This window comes from Xyrauchen texanus, chromosome 16 (assembly GCF_025860055.1).
Source record: "Xyrauchen texanus isolate HMW12.3.18 chromosome 16, RBS_HiC_50CHRs, whole genome shotgun sequence".
Taxonomy (NCBI): Eukaryota; Metazoa; Chordata; class Actinopteri; order Cypriniformes; family Catostomidae; genus Xyrauchen; species Xyrauchen texanus.
In genome coordinates, this window is record NC_068291.1 from 30,728,079 (window position 1) to 30,735,006 (window position 6,928).

Sequence of the window (6,928 nt, forward strand, 5' to 3'; positions counted from 1 at the left end):
CACCACTTAATTATCAATGATGTCAAGTTGAAAACCATTGGTTTATGTCTGTGTGTGTGAATTTGCATGTGTTTGAGTAGGCATGAGGGAACACAGGAGCTGTCAGCTCTGCAGCACATATTTCTCTGCTATTTCATATTTATGAAATAACGTTTTAAAGGTCTCAGCTACTTAAAAGATAATAACCATAATTATCAGACACCCTCTCATTTAGTACAATATGGGGAGAAGTTTTACTGAGGTACAGCACTCAACCACATTTCCTAGAAAATTTGCCTGCAAAAGAAGAGTGAAAAATGTCGAAATATGGAGAGCAGATAATTTTTCAGTTTTATCTAAAATACAATGATATTCATTTTGAAAAGATCAGCATTATTGGTCACCAACATATTTTGTGTATTGGATGCTGGTGTGCAGGTGTTTGGACCATAAATCTCTACTTTAATTTTTACTTCCAAAATGTGAAAACGATAATAATAGTGGGGCTTTATAGTAAAAAAGGAAATATTAATCTGTTCCTCTCCCACACCTATCACATTCATTCTGAAGATTTGGATTTAACCACTGGTGTCACCATTCACTTGCATTTGAAGGACCGACAGAGTTGGGATATTCTTCTAAAAATCTTTGTTTGTGTTCTACAGAAGAAAGAAAGCTGTGCACATCTGGAATGGCATGTAGGTGTGTAAATGATCAGAGAATTTAATTTTTGGGTGAACTATCCCTTTAACTAGCTTAACCAGTCTGAAAACAACAAGCCTCCCTTTGTCAACTAGCTTCATAAGAAAAACCATGTAGATTGACCAGCATTTTCTGCTGGTCAACAACATGACTACGGTGGTCCAACCAACTAGACCAGCACTAAACCAGCATAAACAAGCTTGGACCAACCTGGACACATATCCTAGTCTAAGCCAGTCTTTTCAGCATGGATAATGAAGTAAAGCTTGGTTCAGCATGGTGCAGTCAGGTAACCTGTAACTGAAAAATGCTGATTTTCAACAGAAATCAGAGACTGGGGCTGTAACATATTGTGTAAGTGCTGTGATTATTCAGAATCAGGCAGAAATGTGAATTGCGGTGACACTGAATAGATCGCTTAACAGGAGTGTTATAATGGAGACTGAAGTTTTTGTTCTTAACCTGTACCAGCCTCTTAGAGAGGGACTCAAGCCTACGCTTTTACCTCCTTGTGAATAATAATACCCTGTCATTAGCATAGCGATTATGAATACGAGTATGGGTAGGCTTTCTTTCCCTGTCAATCAAATAAACTCTTATTGTAGACTCTGAGAAGTTTTAAGAGGTCCATGAGACTTTCCATATGAAAAGTGAGTGTGTGTGTGTGTGTGTGTGTGTGAGTGTGTGTGTGTGTAAGAGAAAGTAGAACACTTCAACCATAAACCCTACCCAAACTTCACTAATACCTTCCCACACCATAAGAATTTAGCCAAGAATTAAAGAAAAAACTCTCGAAAATGTGTGTGGGGAGGGACTGATGTTCAAAGCATGCCGCATAGACATTTCATCTCTTTTCACTCTCTCGTAAACGCAGGTACTTTCCAGATGGTTCTCACCAGCTCTTGGTGGCATCCAAGCGGATCAAAGGAATGGAAAATTAGCCTACCAGCTCTTCTGATATTACAAATCACACCAGCACATATTCATGCATATACACGTACACTCCCAGCTGGACTCGCTGTAAAATGAGAGCTTGAGAAAGCAGAAATGACAATTCACACAGCTCTTCACCAACTCTACAGCTCTTAGCCACACACACAGCATAAGCAAGCCAACAGCTCTGCCCTGCCATAGTTAGGGCCCTATGATTTCTGTGTAGTGGAAAACACTGACGAAATCGCAGAATCCAGTAAATAAAAACATAATTTTTATATACTGGATACTGCACATATAGCGAACTGCTTTTCTTAAGTTGAAAAATTAAGCTGCAAAAAGTACTTTATTCACTACGAAGCATGTAGCACACGCAGACTATATATTTATATAATTAATTCATAGCCTTTTGCTGTTTAATGGGCACATTAGCCCATATAGCAAGCTGCTTTCCTGGAGGTGAGAAGTGAAGCTGTCAAAAACATTCGGAATAAAACTTCAAAATAAAATGTCCATATAACTAGACGAGTGAAACAGAAAACACTTGACAGAAATGTATGACTTCTGTACAGTAAAATGTAATATTCATTGAGGTAGTAGTAGTAATAGTGTAAATAATAATATATCAACAATAATTACATTATATTTAAGCAATATCTCAAGCAAGAGTTTCATCAATGCTGTCATTAATACTGTGATGCTCCACTGTGCAGCACTGTATTTGACCAAAATAATAATCATAATAATAACTGTTTGTTAATAATAATACAAAATAAAAAAAATCTCAGAATTTGGGGTTTGAATTGTGTGAGGATCCGTATAGATGCTCTTCATTTAATAAAAAGATTGTGCAATGGTATGTTGAAAAAGAATTGTCTGATTTCATTTAATTAATTTTCTACGAATTAATTAGATTAGATAGTTTTTTTTATGATAACCTTTCATTAAACTTTAAAACCCAGAATTCAGAGACAACAATATGGAAAACACTGAATTTGGGAACGAAATAAAACGGAATTTGGAAAAAGATAAAACCGATTTCATAGAGCCCTTCACAGTTTACAACAGTCAATTCTTCTACACAAGACCAGTGGAGGTCAATAGCCAACCTTTACCCTATTATAGGTTTTCCCAAGTAACCTTCTTCCCTAGTTCCCTAAGATGCTGTGAGAACAATAAAAACAACAGTTACCACTAATGCTGTTTTTAAGCCAGTATCTCTTTCTTTGTTGACATTATTGTTCTTTCAGAAGGGCTTACATATCAAAAGGTTCCTCGTGGACATTTGCCTCCCTCTTACTGCGAATGAGGGGGGTCACAGCTTGGAACCACAGCTGCGATTTCAGAAGAAACAGCACCATGCTGACCAGACCACACAACAGAGCAACTGAACATCAAAACAACACCTTTCTCATCAGGGGACAGGGACAGGACATCTGCTATTCAAAAGTCTGCAAAAATGCACTCACTATTAATGTTGTTTCACAAAATCGTATAATATTCCCATTTTCAGCTTTATCTAGTTGTATAAAACATATAGTCCATTTCTCTAATTTGATTAGCCAAGCGGCATTCCAAGAGTGCTGATATTTAGGCCATGTCCACATCAACACTTTCTTTTTGGATGAAAACGCATTGATTTTTCTACGTGTATGGCTCTCATCCAAACTGGAATGGCGTTTTCTGAAAACTGAGACATTTGAAAACGCTCTCTATTATTGCATACTTTGGAGAACTATGGAGGTAGGAAATGGAAAATTAGTGTGGATGTGCTTTGGCCTTTTATTTATTTATTTTTTTACTAATTTCATTAGAAGAGGAAAAATATTTTGTCAAATTTTGCCTGAAACATAAGTTACTCAAAATTAACTCTTGTTTGTTAAACTGTTGTATATAAGCTTTCAGCTTAAGTAATGGAAACTGCTGTGAAAGTATAATGTCGAATGTGGAAATTATCTTAGACTTTTATAGGAAGGGAGTGTGCTTTTTACAGTAAAAAAAAAGGAAGAATAAAAAGTATTGCTTACTTTGAGATTAAGGACAGAGTCTATCAGTTTAATACTCTACAGAAAGTGATGTAATTCTCTTAAAGGGATAGTTTGCCCAAAAATAAAAATTCTCTCATCATTTACTCACTTTCAAGCCATCCCAGATGTGTATAAATGTATTTTTTCTACTGAACACAAACAAAGATTTTTAGAAGAATATATCTGCTCTGTAGGTCCTTTTAACCCTCTGGGGTCGACGGACGCGGGCGTGTCCAGCTGGATATTCTCGTCATTACAGCGGAAACAACATAAAATACTCCGTAATTTTGGGGCATACAGATAAGTGTAAGACATCACTAGAGACTATAAAGGGTCTACTTTTATTTGTGTACACTCACAATAACAACAAAATCTTGTGCTTTTGTAAAATAAAGAAAATAAAAAGGGTGAGCTGTCAGCAGGCTTAGTTTTCATTAGTTGACATGCTATTTTATATAAACATGTACATATTTTACTAGAGGGACTGTTTCCAGACTTGCCAGCCAGGATTCAGAGTATTGACATTTGAAATATGTCCTAATAAGCAAGTTCTAGTTACATGTAAATGTTGTTTTGGCTAAAGCAGGCATTTAAATTGTATGCTGTATAATATAAATATGGTATGTAATATGTTATGATATTTAGATTATGTTTAGATTATATTTTATCTAGTGTTTATAATGCCTAATTATCATCAACAAATTTTCTGCTTGCAAATATGTGTTCAGGTTAAATTAGTAAAATGCACTTTAAATATGCCCATATTAGAAAATCAGCATATTATAATGATTTCTGAAGTATCATGTGACACTGACGACTGCAGTAATGATGTTGAAAATTCAGCTTTGATCACAAATCACCTTTTACAATATATTTAAATAGAAAACTGTTCTTTTAAATTGTAAAAAGTGTTCAGAATATCAATGTTGTTTCTGTATTTTGGATCAAATAAATCCAGTCTTGGTAGGTCTAAAATTAAGTAAAGTCTTAAGTAAAGAAAATATAGTCAGATTTCTTCTTTTAACTTAAAACTTGATTTTGATCATTGAGTCTCCTCACATTCATTCTCTATCCCTCATTGATAGGCCCAGGGGAGGGTCTTTTGTCTCTCAGGTGTAAATTACAATCCATATTCATGATTATTCACGCCTCCTCGCATTGTTATGTAAGACCTTGTCTTGTTTTACCGTTGCCCCTTTGTTTTCCATTTTTGTCCCTTTGTTATTCCATAGTTTTCACTTTTGTCCCTTTTGTAGCTCCACAAAAAAGTTTTTCCACAATGATGTTTTGTGTTCCCTGTCAAAAAAAAAAGAGCCAGTGTCAGTAGCCGTGACCGTCCAAGAGCGAGTGCCAGTAGCCGTGACGGTCCAAGAGCCAGTGCCAGTAGCCGTGTCCGTCCAAGAGCCAGTGCCAGTACCCGAGCTTTCCAGAGCTCCGCCCTCCGAGCTTCCCAGAGCTCCGCCTCCCGAGCTTCCCAGAGCTCCGCCTCCCGAGCTTCCCAGAGCTCGGCCTCTCGAGCCTTCCGGGGCTCCGCCTCTCAAGCCTCTCGAGCCTCCCAGGGCTCCGCCTCTCAAGCCTCTCGAGCCTTCCAGGGCTCTGTCTCTCAAGCCTCTCGAGCCTTCCAGGGCTCCGCCTCTCAAGCCTCTCGAGCCTTCCAGGGCTCCGCCTCTCAAGTCTCCCGAGCCTTCTACGGCTCCGCTCCCAGAGCCTCCCGAGCCTCCTTCGGCTCTGCCTCTCGAGCCTCCTACGGCTCCTCCTCCGGAGCCCTCCAGGCCTCCGCCTCTAGAGCCTCCTACGGCGCCACTTTCCTCGGCTCTGCCTCCCGAGCCTCCTACGGCTCCCCCTCCAGAGCTTTCCAGGGCTTCGCCTCCTGAGCCTCCCTCAGTTCTGCCTCCTGAGCCTCCCACGGCTCCACCCCCTGAGGCCTCTGAGCCTCCAGAGCCTCCTACAGCTCTGCCTCTCGAGCCTCCTAAGGCTCCGCCCTCAGAGCCTCCCGAGCCTCCTATGGCTCCGCCCTCAGAGCCTCCCGAGCCTCCTACGGCTCCGCCTCCCGAGCCTCCTACGGCTCCGCCTCCCGAGCCTCCTACGGCTCCGCCTCCAGAGCCTCCTATGGCTCCGCCTCCAGAGCCTCCTACGGCTCTGCCTCCCAAGCCTTCCAGGTCACCGCCTCTAGGGCCTCCTCCCAGGCCTCCTGACCCGGCCCCTGACCTGTGGCCTCCTCCCAGGGCCCCTGACCCTGTTCCTGACCTGTGGCCTCCTCCCAGGCCTCCTGACCCGGCCCCTGACCTGTGGCCTCCTCCCAGACCACCTGAACCTGTCCTTGCCCTTTGTGCCCCCCAGGACTTCCTGTCTGCCCTCTGTGCCCCATTGGACTTCCTGCCTGCCCTCTGTGCCCCCCCGGACTGCCTGTCTGCCCCTCGTTCCACCCTGGACTGCCTGTCTGCCCCTCGTTGCCCCCTGGACTGCCTGTCTGCCCCTCTGTGCCCCCTTGGACTTCCTGACTGCCCTCTGTGCCCCATTGGACTTCCTGCCTGCCCTCTGTGCCCCCGGTGCCATCATTTTGTTTTCTGTGGGTTCCTTTTTGTCTTTTGGTGTTTTTTCTTTTAGGATCGTCTGGGATCCGATCCTTAGAGGGGGGCTATGTTATGTCTTGTCTTGTTTTACCGTTGCCCCTTTGTTTCCATTTTTGTCCCTTTGTTATTCCATAGTTTTCACTTTTGTCCTTTTTGTAGCTCCACAGTCTTGTTTTCCCTCGTGTTCACTGTTCATTGTTTTCACCTGCCCTTGTTAATTTGCCTTTTGGTTTCTGTTAATCACCTTGTCATCTAGTTTGTGTTCTGTTTGTTCATTGGCCCCTTGTCCCATGTTTTTGTATTTATATCCTGGTTTTTTGGTTCAGTCCTTGTCTATCGTTGAATGTTGTTGTTAGCCTAGTATGTGTTCCCTGCCCGAGTTCTCAGTGTTGTTCTCTTCGTGTTTTCAGTTTTATGTTTATTTCCCCACTGAGGGTTTTCCTTTGTGTTTATTGGTTTGTCTGTTTAAATAAAGCGAGCTTGCATTTAGATCCGCTCTCCTCGTCTGCTTCGCTGCCTCATTCGTAACACGCATATTACCTTTCAACATTAAGTCTTACAAAAGTTAAATTACTATATTCTTTTGTATGAATAAGTGATCAGGATGGTTTTCACATAATTTTGTAGCAAAAACTCTAGGCTACAAGATCCAATTCTCAAAAGTCTTGTGGACAAATGTTTAGTATCTGTTATATGGCCTTATTTCAGTGACAT